General features: G+C 33.5%; 1 long non-coding RNA gene across 1 annotated transcript; it reads left to right on the plus strand.

Annotated features, from left to right (window-relative positions):
* The first annotated feature begins 16,790 nt into the window (after window positions 1–16,790).
* Window positions 16,791–19,052, plus strand: LOC140433205 (uncharacterized). The gene is made up of 2 exons (XR_011949888.1): window positions 16,791–17,036; window positions 17,424–19,052. It is a non-coding gene; the product is annotated as an uncharacterized lncRNA (long non-coding RNA).
* Window positions 19,053–19,564: the final 512 nt, after the last annotated feature.

Genomic DNA, 19,564 nt, shown 5'->3' on the forward strand with positions numbered 1-19,564 from the left:
ACCAAACCTCCTTGCATTCAAAATTTGACCAATAAAAATCATCCACCTCTTGTGAGTATATCGTTACCACCCAACTCTCTCTATAAAACGTCATTCGGGTAATTCCAGAAAACAAATCTTCTTTAATTATTCTAACTAAATCTATCTACTTTACAAATATTTCTTACTAATAGCTACAAACGATACCTGTTTCTCAATTCAATGTCTTTTGTTAATAAACTTTTACCGATATAATCTTTCGGGGAGAAAACCACCGCAAATCCCGGTCCATTGTTCAACACTTTCTATATACACTTTTATTCCGGGTAAAACCATTTCACAATAACCGACTTATTTAAATTTCTTATCGATAATATTTGAAAGTCTTGTCTCTGAGGCCTAATGAACAATTCTTCGAACAACTTAAAATACATATTTTGTCTTATACAGGATGTTTGAAAATTCATATGCCCGTGTCTTTATGAAATATCAATAATTTTAATTTTTATTTAAGTAATAAAATTTGTATATCGGTTTTTTATTGCTTATGGACATTCAAAAGTACAACAATATATATAATGTATATATAATAGATGTACCGTAAAATGGGGTGAAATTGATCCAAAGGGTCGAAATTGATAACTGTGAATGATTCTGAATATTTTAGTTTTCCCTGAAATCTAAGAAGCTTAGCAAACGGTTGACAACGTCGCTTTATATTTTTTATGAAAAAGAGCTTGTTTTAATTATGGCTATATTTTTAATAAGTTTCTTTAGCTTCCTAACTTTCCGGTGGCTGAGAAAAACTACAAAAAAATGTGCGATTTTAACTACAGTAAAACCTCTGTTAACCGAAATAATTGGGGGGGAGGCCGTTTCGGATAACAAGAATTTCGGTTAAAAATAACATTGTTTTTTATAATATTCTTGATCAAAGTATTGGTATTAAAAAATACTATGAGTTGATTTCGTAATGTTTTCTAATAAGTAAATCCAAAATAAAGTAATAACATTAAGGAAAATGAACAAGTTTAACATGCTTTTTTAAAGAAATCTGCTATTTTTTGCGTTTTCGTTTGACAACGATGTTTCTCTCTCACTCCATCGTTAATTTGCAGAACGTCATGAGTTTGCCCCATTCGATTGTTCGACGAAACGTAAAGCAATCTGAAAAGGACAAAACTTTATATAATGACAACAAAAATTAAGAATCTAGTCGTGTCCCTAACTAATTAGGACTACTGTATAAAATTCTTTCCTCTAAAGCATTGAAAATCTCGACGACGGTCTTGTGCTGCCTGTTGCCTCTTGGGTCGTCATCTTCGTCATCTGATATGCTCAGGTTGTCTTGATAAAGAACCATATCAACGATGTCCTGGTCGATGAATTCACGTTCTGAGTCATCAGCTGCTAACCAGTCACGTATCTCTTCTTAGTTAATTTCGTCATGTCCCGGCAAATTTTTAGTGTAAGGTTTAATTTCTTCTGTCGCTTTCTTACCATTTTCTTCTTCAGGATCGTCAATCAACATCTTATCAAAAAGTTTGTTCCAGCATTTTTCCAAAGTTGAAGATTTGATCTTGGCCCACGACTCAGCTCACCAATAAAAATGTTTTATTGTTAAAGATTTGAGAATTTTGGGAACACTTTTGGATTAATTCATCTCCTGTAATAACAGATGTCTTAAGAATGCTTCTCTATAATGTCTCTTGAATGTCTCTATGACTCCCTGGTCTAACGGCTTTATTAAGCTTGTGACATTCGGTGGCAAAATCTGACAATTGTTACCATTTTGTAGATTTTGAGGGTGAGGGCGCATTGTCAACAAGCAGCAATGCTTTGATGAGAAGGTTTTTTGATTTTAAAAAGGATTTTACACTTGAGACGAATTCATTTTCAAACCATTCTAAAAATAAAGTGGTCGACATCCATGAACTTTTTTGGCTTGTATACCTTAAAATGCCTTTTCGGAAATATCTTTTAGGGCTCTTGGTTTTTGTGATTTCCCAACGCACATAGACATCAATTGGTGAGTGAAATTAACGGAATTGTTTACGTTTTGCGACAAACAATTACTTTTTATTGACGAATTTATTGAAACTGTCAGCCGTTTCGGTTAAACGATGTTTCGGTTAAAAAGGTTTCGGTTAAGGGAGGTTTTACTGTAATTATCTTAATAGTTACATGTTCTCTGTCAACACATGTAAATACGCTATTTTTCAGATATTTTTTCTGAAGAAATCTTAAATTAGTGCTTTCTTTTTAGAAAAAATGGTTTGAAATTATACAAGAAAACTTGGTGCTCGTCCATATAAGGACTATGTTGAACTAAGGGTGGGAAATGCTCTCCAGAAAGTTCTTGAGGATATATGGTCCTTACGTCGCGCCGCCGAAGAATATAAAATTCCCTATGGAACCCTTAATAACTGCTATAATGGCCGATATAGAAGAAAAAATGGTGGGCAGACTGAAGATAAACCCGGAAATAAGAAAATGATATTTCAACGCGACACCAAATAATCGAACGGGTTTTTAATTTTACTAATGCAGCAACGACTATAAAGCCGCGTTTACACGATGACAATCGGCGAGATAATTGTCATTGGACAATTGTCATCACGTGGTTGCGGATTGTCGGAGGCCAGTCCAGTTGCACGAGAAGATGTTTATATGGGGCCAACTATTGCCATGGCAGTAGACAGTTAAAACATGGCCGACTCCTCGTCATCTGTTGTGTCCGGTGAGGAAACTGACAAAAAACAAGACAGCACTACTGGCGTACACCGTTCACACGGCGCCAATTGTCGCGACAATTGAGATTTCGAGTGATGGGGGGCTCACTGGGCGCAGCTCATTGTCCTCAGTCTACTCCCGGAGACAACTGAATTTTGGGCCAAATGTGAGGGCAGTTGGCAAGGTAATTGACCTGAAGTGTTTAGACGAAGACAATAATTTCATGCCAGTCAGTTGTCTTCTGACAATTGTCTCGCCAATTGTCATCGTGTAAACGCGGCTTAATGACGTGTGCTTGGGCTTCAGGATTGCCGTTATCGCCATATATAATTTATAACGCAGAGAAAAAATGTGGTTACAATGGACTGAAAATGGTTCAAAAGGTTCTCGAGATAATCGCACCCATCATGGATGGATAAATTCACAGACATTTACTGATTGGTTTACTTTGACCTTTTTACCACATGCAAAAAGTAATATCTTTATGCGAACAAAACAATGTGGGCTTTATATGTTTGGTCAAAAACTCAACACATCTGACCCAACCATTGATGTCGGTTTTTTCATCCATTTTAGATGGCTGGGATGGAAACTCTTAGTGACTGGAAAAACTGTCACCCCACATCATCCACAACAGATAAGAAAGATTTTCCAAACTTGTTATTCACTACCCTTCAGCCCTTGGATACAAACATAAAAACAGCAGATGAAAACAGAGCTATATAACGAATTATTGTCTCCTTTGAAGTCACGGGAATTTAGCATTTCTCCCCGAGAAAGTTTTAAATAAGTTACCTAAAGAAGATAAATAAATAGAGGCTCAAATAGACAACTTTTTATTATATTATCGTAGTCTTACTTCGTCTTTTTTTTTCTATATTAAAGATCTTAGCATTACACAGTGAAACTGAAAATAACGGACAAGAACAGCAGTATGAAGCCTATGAAGACGAAACTGAGAAAGATGAAGACTATGCGCCAAATGTTGCTGACCCACGTACAGCTATAAAAAAATTGCGCAGTATTTCCAGTAAAATAAAAAGAAGTGAGATATTGGAGAGGAAGTTTCAGTCTGCTTGTGAAGCAGCTTACCTGCCATCAAATCTGAATCCCTGACCCGACTGTCAACGAGATGGACTGTCAACGAGTTTAAAAATGCATTAACATATTGTGCACATCTGTCACCGAATTGAATGATTTTCAAATCACAGATAGTGAATGGCAAATACTCGAAAAAATACAGAAGTTTTTAATAAACTTTAAATTTTTGTCAACGAAACTTGGTAGAGAAAAATATGTTACATTACCACTAGCTCGACTCAATCTCTTGCTCGATAAAATTGAATCCATCGTAAAACAATTAGATGAGAAACCTAATCGATCTGAAGCGAATAAAAGGCCCATTCTGAGTTATCAAGCAGCTCGAGACAAAATGCTTAAACATTATAAGAAGAGCAACCGGATTTATTGTATCTCTTTAATTTTAGACCCAAGACATAGGGCTGAGACTTTTGACATGACATTATGGGGGAAGCAAATTAAAACAGAAAGTGTATGCAAATTTAATAAACTGTATAAAGAATATAAAACTTTACACTCAGTGAATAAATCTCTAGAATCACAAAGAAATGAAAAGAAAGTATGTGAATAAGATGAAGATGAAGACTTAATAGACTTTGAGAAACTGTAGGTATGCCCCTCGATTTCATCGCGATCTTGTCATTGACGAGTTAGAGGAGTACTTAAGTAAATCCAGAGCCGCCAGCTCAGAAGATATTTTATAGTCGTGGACGACGCATGAGACATAATATACGACTTTATCGAAGACGGCTCCTGATTTTCTTTCATTACCTGCAACTTCAGTACCTGCTGAGAGAATATTTTCTAAAGCATCATTAGTAATTAGAAAACATAGAAATAGGTTAACTGATGAGTCAGCCAGATACTTTGTATTAATTCTTGGTCACGAATTTAATGTCTTCTGTATTACTAACATATTTAATATTTTTTGATTTCTCTTCTTGTGTTATTTTTCTATCTCTTTGTTTTAAACGTCATATTATTTCTGAACGAAACCGTCCAGGAAATCCTTTTTAATCACAATATTGACAAGGTTTCTTTTCTTCTAATGTTAAAGTATTTGATTTAGTAGGTATTTGGTCAAGAACCTGTTTTGTCTGTTATTTATTCTTCTTTTTTATAACTAAACTTTCCAGTTTTCGTAATTTACCTATCAGTTTTTCTATTGTTGTAACGTCAGCTCAATTAATATTATCTTTTTTATTAATTGACCATGCATAATCCACATTGTTGATTATATATGACCATTTTTATTTCGAAATCACAATGCAATAAACATCCTATATATAAAGAAGGAATACAGCTCTCCAATCTATGTACACTTACTAATTATTATATTCTAATATCTAACGCCCAGTTCCACCAACGTGATTTAAGTGAAAATTTTATCTTAAGAAATAGTTTTTACTTAAGTCCGTTAACTTTCGTTCCACCAACTAAAAATATTTACTTAAGTATAAATATTTTTGCTTAAGCTCAAGTCAGCTACTATGACGACTTAAGCAAAAATTTTAACTTGGAGCACATTCATCTGTCATATATTGACATATAAGTGAGGTTAAATTTAAATTTATTCTGTAGATGTTATGTTAACTTTCGCATTTTTTTTATCTAATTTAATTTTTATATTCCTATTTTTTATAAATTCTGTCGTAATTTATAGTAAAACGTAGTATATAATAGTTGATAGTGTATATACAGTGTACGTAGATATTTTAGTGTTGATAGGATTATTTATACCTATATATATTTTTTTTAATTCCACCGAAGTGTATAGTTTATCGTGTATATATAGAATATAGTGTGTGATATTTGCAAAAATGGATCTGGTCGTTATGGGTTTGGATGCGGAAGATTTATTTGGGCTTGATGAGTACAATCAGATGGAAAATCAATTGAATGTAGTGGATGAAGTAGATGAAGTGGATAATATGGTCGTTAGAATCCCAAGGCAAGTCAAACGAACAAGCTATTTTGAAACATATACTGAAAAAGATTTTTTTGAAAGATTTCGATTATCAAAAAACAGTGCTTTTGAAGTATTATCTCAAATAGAAGAACAGTTGCAGTTTACTAGTGCAAGGTAAGGCAAATTTAACATTGAATCAGTTTAAAGGGCTTTACAATGAAAGTTTTGCTTGTTTCAGAAATAAATGTTTAAGTCCGATGGACCAGTTTTTAATTTGTCTAAGAGCATATGCCACAGGAGGACATTTATTAAGTATAAGTGACATCTTTGGACCTTCGAAGTCATCTGTTTGTAGGATTGTTCAACGGGTTACCCCCTTAATAGCATCAATGAGACCTCGCTACATTCAATTACCAAATAATATAGAAGAAGTTCGAGAGCAACAGAATAAATGGTATGAAATGAGAGGGTTCCCAAGAGTGGTTGGATGCATTGATGGCACTCACATAAAAATAACATCACCTGGTAAGAGTGTGTATTTAAAAAGTCACTTAACTACTGCATATAACTATAATGTTACTATTTTGTTATAGGGGGAAATGATTCAGAAATTTACAGGAACAGAAAAGGATACTTTAGTATTAACGTTCAAGCAGTATGCTCAGCTGATGGTCTGTTCCAAAATATAACAGCACGATGGCCTGGATCTGCCCATGACCAAACCATTCTAAACAATTCAGTAGTGAAACAAAGATTTATGAGAGGAGATTTTGTAAATGGAGTTTTATTAGGTGAGCATTTTATATTACACAAAAACATTGTTATTTCTTTTTTATATTTGTCTGTCTTATACAGGACAATACTTACAATCTGTATGGAATCCCACTGGTGATATGATCACTGACATTAATATAGTGATGTCTATCTGTAATTAATTAAATACTCACACATTTTCCTCACCTACATGTAACTAATAATCAATATTAAATTACAATAATTTTAGGAGATGGCGGCTACACATGCACCAACTTTTTGTTAACTCCTCTCAGAAATCCGCAAACAAATGCTGAAAGGCGTTATAATGAAGTTCACATAGGAACGAGAGTAAAGGTGGAACAACTGTTTGGTGTTTGGAAGCGAAGATTCCCTACTGTGGCATATGGATGCCGATTAAGTTTGAGAAGTGTATTACCCATTATTGTTGCCACAGCTTGTCTGCATAATGTAGCAGTCAGGCAAGGCGAACCACAACATCCAGCCAATGATGATATTGGTGAATATATTGTGATAGATGACAATTACATTGTGCCAGCAGGAAACCGAAATAATGATCAAATTAGAAGACTTTTTATTGAAAACTATTTTACTCAGCCTTAATGTTAGCGAGAATAAAGAAATACCAAAAATATTTACCATGAATATCATTATGTCTTTTTGATCAATTCTAAAGTTTCACTATACTACACATATTTTCATTTTATATTTTTCTTTTATTTTTTTTTCATGTATACTATATATATATACTATTATATATACTATTATTATCACTATACTATTACTATAAATTACTATTTTTAAAAATATCCCTAAATTTTAAATTATTATTTACTATTATTAACTAACAACAGAATAAATTCGCAAAATACACAAGGAGGATTACCAAAATATAATTGATATAATGATTGAAATGACATTAGACAGCATCAAAAATGACAAATTACACAAATTTTTCTTCTTTTTTGTTAATAACGAGTCAACAGGTTAAGAATTTTTGACAATTTTGCGAAGTTGGTATCTTTGATAATTTAAGTTTTTTCTTGGTTAAGTTAAGTAAGAACTTGTTTGGTGGAACGCAGATTTTAACTAAGAAATTTTTTTGACTAAGCAAAACTTACGTAAGATTTTACTTAGATCACGTTGGTGGAACCGGGCGTTAATCATTGTCGGAATTTAAATCAGGATTTAATCAATCTCATTATATTAAATTAACATCAGCAATCGTTATCTTTTTTATACAAATCCGTATTCGATATTTTGATTCTGTTTATAAACCAATCTAAGATTAAAATTTATTCAAAACAAACTTCTGTGGCAAAAAATTTTTTTTCCAATGCCATCCTTCCCTTCATATACTCATATGCGTGTAAATAGTAGTAAGACTCCCGTATACTATCACACGTGTTACCAGTGAATAATCCATGTATAAATAAAAATTATAATCATAAAAAGAAATAAAAACAAGTTACACCTACTGCAGTTTTGTTTTATTTAACCACATTATAAAAGCCACGAAAAGTGGAGCACTTTAACACCAGTGGCGATCGTTAGTACAAGAGTATTGACCCGTTCGATCATTTCTCTCTTACTGTCACATTGAAAAGAAACAGCGGAGCCTCATGCAGCATGAACCATCATCAAAAGACTATCAAAGAAGGATGATTATTGTTTTGAGTTCAGGCTTTAATTTATTGTTTTCTTATACACGAACCGAGATAAATTACGGTGTATTTTCTGGTTTTTTTTGCTGGTGCTTCCGAACAAAACGAAAGTTAAAACCAATCTTATTGATTGTAATATAATTTGAAGTATTTTATTGTATTGTTTATTTGTACTATGACTTGGTGTACTATAGCTATAACTAAAAAAAAATGTGATATAAGAAGACTAAAAGATAAGGACACAAAGGAGACAGTCGCACGGATTCTTTCAGAAAAAACTAAGTAATATCTTGAATGTTCACTTCTTGAATTCACTCCAGAATATAAGTGAAACCTTTAACAAGATCAGAGAAGAACATCTAATAGAAAATAAAGAGAAGAGGAAAAGTTGGATGAATGACAATGTACTATGTACAAAAATATTCAGAGACAAATAAGAATCGAAATATGACAGGCCAAAGAAAATTGGTTAAAAACACAGTGTGAAGAGATAGAATTGTTGGAACAAAAACACGATACATTTAATATCCATAAAAATGCAAAACAAGCAGCTGGTCTTTAAAAATCAAACACAGCTAGCAAACAGCAAGATTATCGTCACAGATAAAAATCAAGAAATATGAATATGGGCCAGGGAATATGGGGAATATATACAAGAACTCTTTGATGATAATAGGTCCGAACAAACTCAGTCCTACATATGTAATGACCACTTACCAATCACATCAGATGAAGTGGAAAAAGCAATATCACAAATAAAAGATGGCAAAGCTGCTGGACCTGACAATTCATATGCTGAACTCATAAAGCTATTTAACACCGACGGTACTCAACGACTAACAAAAATATTCAATGACATATGTTTAAACGGAGTAATACCAAGATCATGGCTGAAGACAACGTTTATTGCTCTACCAAAGAAAACAAAATCCGTCTTTGACCAGGTCTTTGTACAAAGTTTTCTGTCTTGTGGTACCTTTTTAAAGTACCTATTCAAAACTGTAGCTTCTCCTAAGACGTTGAGCGATATCTTTTTGTGTACGTATATACCTCCTCGTACAAAATTAAAATCTGTGCCAACCCCCGCAACAATTCCCACGCCAATCTCCACCCAAACCACGTCCTCATAAACGGTATAAATGAACCGTCCTCTGTTCCCATTAAGAGTAATGCATTGGTTAGTGATCAGTGTAGCAATGTCTGGGGCTCGGGATATTGAGACCTCGGAAGCCCCGAAGAAGACATCAAAAAGGATTCGAAAGCTCGGCGTAATCATAATCTACGCGGTTCAGCCCGGAAGACTGTTGAGTTTAACATTAATTCTTGTAATAGTATTATTCTTAGCTCTACACTCCTACTACTCTCTCTACTCTTGCATGTCCCAATCTTCTTTGTTCTCGTTACGTAGCCTATCATTTCATATGGTTCCGTACTTTTCATATCTGCTTTAGACATTTTTTTTGTTTCTGATTCTTCGGCTCTTATCTTAACAGCACAAGTCTGTTGCGCATGACGGAGGTCTTATAAATTCGCGTCTTACTCTTCTAATAATATAGGATAAAGAAAATAAGAAGAAAAGAAAACTGTACAAAAATTGACAAGAAAAGAGGTTATCTTCAAAACTTGGCACTCGTGGTTGTAGGTATTATCCACGATAAAAATTTATGGATAAATGTAATAATGAAAGCCGACTCGTAATAGAGATAAACGAAAAGAGATCTTGATGAATAACTAGAGAGTTTTTATTGTTTAAATATGATAGAAACTTTTTACCGAATGCATCTACTAAGGAAAAACACCTTCTCATTAGAACAATGCAGTGATTAATTTAATACGCAAGAAAGAAGACATACCATACCTAAAAAACTACTGACCTATCAGTTTGTTATCACACATACACACATATACACTTTTCACAACAATTTATCAAAAAAAGACTGGAGCTAAGTTAGACTTGTATCAGCCTGGAGAACAAGCTGGATTTATATCGGGATACAGCACTAACGACCACTTACTAGTGATAAAGAATCTGATAGAAAAATCTGTAGAATATAACAAACCATTGCTACTGATATTTGTGGACTACGAGAAAGCATTTCATACTATAATCCAGCATATCGCAACACTAATATAATCCAACATATCTACCAAATTGCCACAGCTAGCATAACAGTATCTGAACAATATTCTGAATACAATGAGGAGTACGGCAAGCAGACACCGTTCCTTTAAAGCTATTCACAACGGTTTAAGAATATGCTTGTAAGAAAATATATCTAAAAGAGTATGATGAGAAGGTCAGTCATTTTTGATGTGCAGATAACATCGTCCTTATAATCGATCGTATGGATGATACAATAATATTGTATTGTTGGAAAAATTATATTACGCTTCCTTGGTGTTGAACTAAAAATTAACATGATAAGACGCAAATAATGACTAATCTGGTTCTAAATTATAATATTGCTGTTGATGGAAATGATTAACCTGTACAGCTTTTGGTAAATTAAACTATGATTTAATTAAGTTAATTTAATTAAATAACTATGTATTTTATGAAGCAAAAACATTAACACTAACAAAAAAGATGCTGGGTGTCTCTCTGAGATACCAAACAAAGAAAAAAATACGTCGGTAAAATGAAACTAGGTAGGACACGTCGTCAGATTATCTAACAACCGATAAACAAAACGTATTGTGGAGTGGAGGCCCAGACAACAAGTTCTTTTGAGCAGAGGACGCCCAACAAAACCAGATGGACTGATGATCTGAAACGTCTTAGCAGTAACTGGATGCAAGCCACACAAGACAGAGATTGATGAAAAGAACTGAATTAATGCTATATAATCATAGAATATATAGCAGTTTCTAATAAGGATCAACTAGAAGCCTTCTTCTTCTTAACATGCCATACACCAAAGTGCGTAGGCGACTATCTCATTACTAGAATTCTGTTCTTGGCGGTGTGACACAGCTCGCCTGTATTGTGTATTCCTGTCCATTCTTTGATATTCCTTAACCAGGATAATTGTTTGCGGCCGGCTCCTCTCCTACCTTCGATCTTCCCTTGTAGGATTAACTGTGGTATTTCATATTTTGCTCCTCTCAATATGTGCCCAAGGTAACCAATCTTGCGTTTTTTAATTAATTTAAAGAGTTCTCTTTCCACGCCGGCTCTCTTAAGGACGTCATCGTTTCAAACTCTATTCACCCAAGGTATGCGCATCATTCTTCTTAATGACCACATTTCAAATGCTTCAAGTTTGTTGATAGATGTTTTTTTCAAAGTCCACGTTTCCATGCCATAAAGCAAGATGGACCATATGTAGCACTTAACCATTCTGTAGCGTATTTCGAAATTTAGGTTTTGATTACATAGGAGCGGTCTGAATTTCACAAAAGCTTGTCTTGCCATTTGTATTCGGGTTTTTATCTCTTGTTGTGGATCCGATTGGTCATTGATTGTGGTGCCAAGGTATTTAAAAGTTTTCACGCGTTTTATGCGATCGTCACCTATGCATATTATCGGGGTTTCTGGAGGGTTTCTGAACCTATCTAGTTCTTTATTATTTGACCGATAGAGACTCTTGCATTAAATTGATTTCATACAATTAAGAGACATCATGTCAAAGTTTTATATTTCAATCCAATTTCCATAGATTTCAACCACATATTCTTGCCTCTTCAAATTACTGTCATTGCTTCATCGATAGATTGCCCTGGAGGAAGCTACACAATATAATCGAAATTTGTATTAAATTAAAAACATCGAATGGTTTTACAATGACAAAAAATCTTAAACAAAGATAATGCTTGACCGCTAAATTATTAAAGTACATCTGAAACAGAGAGCGTACCGTAAGAGTAAACTGTAACGGAATGTCATTTAGAATTTCTCTAAATGACAGCACTACCTTGTTTACGCTGGAAACTAAAAACTGCGACGAAAGCAAATATTTAGGGTTAAAAATAACTATATTATAGAGCACCGGGCAACGCAATAAAAGAACGAAACACTGGAGACAAAAGGCAATTTGCTTAATGAATGGTCATTTTTACATAAATCTCTTCCTTGGAAGGACAGAAATAAGTGTGACGAGGAGTAATAACCCTTTGAAATTGAAAAACCGTTGCTAGTCTGAGGTTTACGTATCGCCGAAGATACGTACTTGTCAATAATTATTATCTCTTTTTGCGCGATACCAGCTAACTAGCAGCATCCTGTAATTTTAATTTATCACCGTTACCTGCTAATTAACTCAAAACGAAAAATGCCAGTAGCAGTTTGTAAACAAAATTGTGGCAATTACGTAATATTGCTTAACTGCAAATTTTTTCATCCCTAATTATTTAAAATAGTTGTTGTAACGGTATAAGCCACTGTACGACTAATCAACTATGGCAATTTTACAATTTATCAGTTAATTAACCTACCGAATTTACACCCGGCAAAAGAAAAACCAAAAGACTCCCATAAAAATAAACCCGCAACCGAAAAGTTCGTTACAACTTCCAGAGGCAACAAAAAAAGATGAAACAAATTTTGATCTCAGACCAAAGAATCAAAGCACAAAGAGAATAATACGACAAGAACTGACACGGCCCTAAAAACGTATAAGGATGGTGTTGCGAGGTGACTAAGACACCAGTACTTAGAAGAGAATATGGGATTCGAAACACCATCCCAAGGATGCTAAAGTCTTTTAGGCTTGTATTGAATATCATTTATAGTTCAGGAATATTAGTACAACAATTCGAAAAAATACATTTGTCATATTTTGTAGTAATCAGTTTAAAGAAAAACCGATCGGTGTAGAATTTCTTTGCTATAAATCCTTTACTTTTTGTCAAAATTTTAATTCTTAACATATCAATTTTTATACATTTTCACATCTCACATATTTTATAGACATAATACAAATAAAAGAATACTTTAATTGGATAAATAAAAAAGAAACACTCAGAGGACAAAGAAAAAAAATGAACTAACTAATAAAAACGAAACTCATTCAAAAGGAAACATGGGCAGACTACTTTCGTTCCTTATTTGCTGTAGGTGACGATAATGAATCACCAACATAGAGCTGACAGCAAACGAAGAAAGAAGTATTGAGGAGGAAGAGGTAAAGAAAGCATTAAAGAAATTAAAAAATATAAAATCACAGAATACCAAATAGACAGTACAGACAGAATACCGAACGAACACTTAAAGTACGCAGGACCAGATCTGACCAAACAACTATTAAAACTAATCCAAAAAATAATAAAACAAAACAGAATTCTTCAAGAATGGAGATCAAGCATCCTAATACCTCTCTTCAAAAAGGGGGACAAATCGGACCTTGAAAATTACAGAGGAATTAATTTATTAAACACAACACTAAAATTAACAACCAAAGTGATGAGAAATCAAATGAATGAGATTAAAACACTAGTAGAAGAACAACAAGGTTTTAGGTCGGGAAGATCATGCACCAACGCTATATTTATAATAATGCAAGTGAAAGAGAAATCATTAGAATACAACAAACACGCATATATATTTTTTTTTTACTTTAACAAGGCATTTGACCGGGTCAAATTAAAGGACGTTATCCACTTATTGTTCGCAAGAGAAATAATAAATAAGAGGAATAATCAAAACGATCAAAAATGTCTACCAAAACAATACAATAATGGCAATGGAATATGACAGGGAGCTTTTCTGAGTACTCTATAGTTTAACCTTATTATGGATGAAATAATGGGGCCTGCGTAGTATGTATAATAATAGGCGATTGAAGCGTAGCACTGGCCATGTTACCTTCCTTGTATACCGTAGGCCCTAGATATAGCAGACTACCCTGATATACTCCTAAAGCCGCGAGCGGTATAAAACGGGAGACTATTATTACATGGATGAAATAATAAAAAAAGTAAGCCCTAAAAATGATACCAAATGGGAGAAAAACAACTTAAAATAATCTGCTATGCAAACGACGCAATACCACTCTCTCGAAGTGAAAATCATTTATAACGTATGCCGCACCAATTTAATATAACCTCTAGAAAATGTAACATTTGATTTCCCCAACAAAGACAAAATGCATGGCTATAACAGCAAATTTACTAAGATGTAAATTTTAACTGGAAGGTTAGATAATAGAACAAGTGATGGAGTTTAAATATTTAGGAGAATTTACAGAAAAGTGAGAGAAATAAAAGAACAACACCTGAAGAAAGATACAGAGAAACGGAAATCGTGAATGACCAATGAAATACTTAAACTTATGGATCAGAGAAAAAAACAAAGAAAATCTCCAAGATTATAAGAGAATACATACCATGGTCAGAAGAAAGATAAGAGAAGCCAAAACGAAACAAAAAACAGAACAATGTCAAGAAATAGAGGAGGAGGAAATAGAGGAGTCGATATAATAACTTCAATGTCCATCGAAAGGTAAAGGAAATAGCTGGAAACTTCCCAAAACGCAACAACAGAAAAATAACAAATGATGAAGGCAATCTTGTCACAACCAAAGAAGATATAAAGAAAGTATGGGAAGAATACTTGGAGAAACTTTTCCACGACCTTAGAACAATACAAGATCCTACCATTTAAGAAAACTCAGGTCACAAAATCCTACCAGAAGAAATAACGGCAGCCGTCAGACAAATGAAGGATGGAAAGGCATCGGGACTTAATGAAATTCCTGCAGAACTGCTGAAGCTATTAGATGCAGAACAAATAAAAATAATAACTGAAATATTTATTGAAATATACAAGGCAGGAAAAATACCAGTAGAGTGGCTCAAATCGGAGTTCGTACCATTGTCCAAAAAGCCAGAAGTAAAAGTTTGTGAAGATTATAGGAACATAAGCCTAATGAGCCATCTGCTGAAGCTGTTTTTAAAAGTCATCCACAAAAGAATTTACCGGAAATGCGAGGAACAAATTGCGCCCAATCAGTTTGGATTTGTGAACGCCGTTGGTACGAGGGAAGCTTTATTTAGCGTGCAGGTATTATTTCAGAAATGTAGCGATATCAGTTGTAATGTTTTTGCATGTCTGGTTGACTATAAGAAGGCTTTCGATAGAGTCAGGCATGAACAAATGATGGAAGTGCTGAAGAGGACAGGGATTGACGGAAGATACATAAAAATAATAGCTAACCTGTATTAGATTTAATCAGCGGTGCTCCGAATAGATGGAGAATATACAGATCAGGTCAAAATCTTAAGGGGAGTGAGACAGAGGTGCATAATTTCACCACTGTGCACTAAGAGATTAAATGTCGCATCGGAAAGGCAAAAAATGCATTCTTGACTATGAGCTATATGTTCAAGAGCCATGACGTCACCCTAGAAACAAAAATAAGGCTCCTTAAATGTTACGTGTACCGAGTGCTTCTGTACGGAGTAGAAACGTGGACAATGAAGGCGGAAACTATCAAAACTTCAGTCTTTTGAGCTATGGTTATACAGAAAGGATCCTGAAGGTACCATGGACAGACAAAGTCACTAATGAAAAAGTACTACGGAGGATGAACACAACCGCGGAGTTGTTCAACATCGTGAAGGGCCGTAAGCTGCAGTACTTAAGATATATAATGAGAAATCACGGCAGTTATGAGCTACTTCAATGCATTTTGTAAGGTGAAATTGAAGGAAAAAGGGCCCCAGGACGAAGAAGAATATCCTGGCTTGCGCATGGTATAGAAAGACCTAAACACAGCTATCCCGTATAGCAACCAACAAAGTCATCATAGCCAGAATGATCGCCAACGTTCGGAACGGACAGGCACCCTAAGAAGAAGAGAATTTACAAAAGAAGTCATCAGAACAATAATGACATACGCGGCAGAAATACGGCCTTACACAGAGGGGACAAAAAGGATGATAGAAACAGAAGAGATGAAAACACAAGAAAAATTGATGGTAAGACAATATGGGACAGAGCTAGAAGTACAGATATACGACGTAGATGCAAATAGTAAAACATCAAGAACTAGGTAAGAAATAGAAGAGTAGAATGGAACGCTCATATAAGTCGAATGACAACTAATAGAGTAATAAAGATGGCAGGAGACGGTTCCCAAATGGGAAAACGCTCAGTAGGAAGACCACGAGTCGTATGTACATAAAAAGAAGAAGAAAAAGAATCCTTAGAACCTTTCTAACTTGAGACAGTATAAATATAAGCTTGTGTTAGTTTCAGAGACAGCAAGAGAGGAGGTAATAAAAAAATATAATTCAAAAATGTATTATTTGAAATTATTTTTCTTGGCATTTAAAAGTTTATATGTGGAGTACCTGACAATTATCGAAAATGAACATGTATATATTAGTGAATACTTTATTGTTCCTGAAATTAAGTAGGCTAATATTACAATCTGTTATATATGAAGCTAAATGTATACGACGTCTTGTTTTTACTTGTTATTATCTGTATTGTATTTCTTGTTACATGTTACAATCTTTATATATTAATACGTAATATCGCCAGTACTTCAATTCTTTAAATCTCAAAGTTTTTCTCAATCATAGTTGACCTGTACTATAACCGTTGCGAACGTGACAGATAGAGACAGCGATATGTTGGCTTGGGCTAAGCGTACGCCTTTGGTCGCGTGTTTAACGCGCGCTGAAAATCGTACATGCGCCGACTGAAATCAGGTACGAGAGTCGCTTGTATAAAATAGGGAGCGGTACCCATATCGGGCACATTCACCCTCAGATAACACTTCAAGTAGGTTGTACCGCATCAGTAGTACTGTGAGTTCAGTTGTTAGCTGCGCGTACGTAATTTGACAATCAGCTGATTTTTGTTTTGTTGGGCAATGTGTCTTTGCAGCAAGATCGCAGATATGAACAAGACGAGATCTCCCAGGTCCCCGTATCGGAGGCAACACAGAGAGGTAAATATTTTATATTGTTTTCTGATATTATTGTAATTTTCAAATATTTGTTTTCATATTGCAACTAGTTTATTATTGTTGTGTCAGCTGTTTGTAACATTTGCTTTCAATAATATAGTACACTTTAATACTATTTTATTTTTTTTAAGATTGATTTTCAGAAATTAAGCTTCTTCCATTAAATTTTAGATCAGATCTTACTTTAAATCAATAATTGCTTTATTTATTTATATTAATATTAGTAATCAAATGTTATTTCCCTTCCAATAAATAATAAAATAACATACAACTTGCTTGGAACTTTATTATTTATACTAATTCACTGTTTAGCGATGTTAAATCCTTTTGAACAAGTATATTTTATTAATTTCTTTATTTTGTTTTCAGATAGTCACACCCAGACTGTCGAGAAGGATCGTTTCAAGTGCCAGAGTCAATTTGAACAACTACTGGCTCAAGTTCGAGGAACTATACAAAGAATCTACATCTTGTGTGACCTTTGATTCTCCAAATACTGCAGAACTTTTAAGAAATACTCAGTATTCCACCTTCCAGGACAACGAAATCAACGAAAACTTGGTTAACGAACTTCTAGAACTTGCTAAACTCTAAAGACTTGAAAGTTTTAGTGTACAGGTATTTTAGTATTAAGTTTTTAAGTTTATGCAATAATACTCTTTGTATTGTTTAGATCTTTGTATTGAAATTTTTGTAATGGTTTTAATATTTGTTGCATAAGCTTTTAGAATGTAAGATTTCAGTATGTCTTCCATTAGTTTAAGAGTAAAATTAGGTTTTCTGAGCGTTTTATCTTTAAATTTGGTTAAGCTGACTTTTTGAAAGTGCAATTAACTTAAACGTGCAATAACTTTTTCGTGCAATATCAAAATTTAACCTTTATCGATTCTTTCAATTGTGTGATGTATGAATGAATATCTTTAGAAAAATGATTGATTCAGTTCCGTTACATTTTATTTTGAGAAGTAATTAATTGTGAGATGTATGTTCGAAAGTGATCTCTGTATTGATAATCACAATATATATTTTATACTCCCTCTGTGATATTCTTATAGGTGGTCTTTTAAATATATTTAATAAACCTGCTTTATCTTGATTCTAAGTTGAAATTTTCACATAAATTAATTCTAACATTACATAATTCAATCAGTAAGTAGTTTTCTTGTCTGCCTTTTTAAATTTTTAACCAACTAACACACATTTGAATCCTTCATATTTCATTCTTAGCACCACCTATTAGGTTAGGCTGACGTTCACTGTGATTTTAGTGATGTAACGGCTTGTATTTTTTTTGTTTTCATTTCTTCTCATGTATGCTTTATGTTCTGTACATACTTTTTCAACACCTTCGATTTTTGCTCAAGCTTTAAATGATGCTTTGAAAATTTTAGCAGCAATTCATAAAGTTTTTGGAGATATGGCTTTAATTAGTTTTTAGGGAAACGTCTGTGATAACAAAGCTTTAATTTTTTTAGTTTTAGTGCTTTTTTTGTACTAACACTTAAAATGATACGGAAGTATTGTTTTTCGTGTGGTAGTTTTGAAAAACATAGGCCGAAAAGTGTCAATTTTATGTAAATAAGACTGAAAACTGCTTTATTAGTAATATAGAACGATTAGTTTAGTCTGCACTCGATTTTTAGGTTGTAAGTTTGCACTATTTTGAGCACATCACTAAGCTTCAAATTTGAGAGTAATTTTTTAAAATAATGCTCAAGCAGGCTATGTGATCGAAGTAACTTTTTGTACATTAACTGTGATATCAGCTTAACAAATGATTTCTCTATTAAATAATAATTATTGTTTAAAACATAGCTTTAAGATTTCTTGTATAACTTTAAATTTAAATAGGTTTGTAGTAACATTCTCTTCCATGGATCTTTCACTAGCTTTAAGATTTTTGTAGACTTGTACTCGATTTTTAAAAATGTTTTGTTAGAATTGTATTTCATTTTGTAATTGATTTAGACAATAAAAATAAATGTGTGTTTTGAATAATGTATTTTTTTTATTTCTATAGTAAATAACTGTCATATAGCTTCCAGGATAATTTAATTAAAGATCATCTTCTATATTTAGATCCTCTCATTTTCGAGTGACCATGTCCTGATAGAAATATAGAAGATGACATACTATAATATAAATCTTTGCATCAAATTCAATGGCCCCACATTGGGCATAACTATCACATAATTTTTTGCATACAAGTCAAAAATAACAGCTAAGAACGCCTTATTTTTGATATTGTAGTTCAGCTACTATTTTTATTGTGAATAAGCCACAATTTAAGTATAAAATACCTTTATTTTTGACGTTTCGAGTTCCACTTCGGAAATCGTTCTCAAAATACAAACATTATTAAATTAAACAAATTTTGTCTTTTGTTACTTGGTGAAAAATTCTTCTAGTAATTTAATTTTATCTGACTCATTTATATTGACAATTCAGACATACATTTTAAAGTAGATGATGTTGCCAATATTGTTGAGTTGCGTTTCTAGGACGACTTT

This window comes from Diabrotica undecimpunctata, chromosome 2 (genome assembly GCF_040954645.1).
Source record: "Diabrotica undecimpunctata isolate CICGRU chromosome 2, icDiaUnde3, whole genome shotgun sequence".
NCBI lineage: Eukaryota > Metazoa > Arthropoda > Insecta > Coleoptera > Chrysomelidae > Diabrotica > Diabrotica undecimpunctata.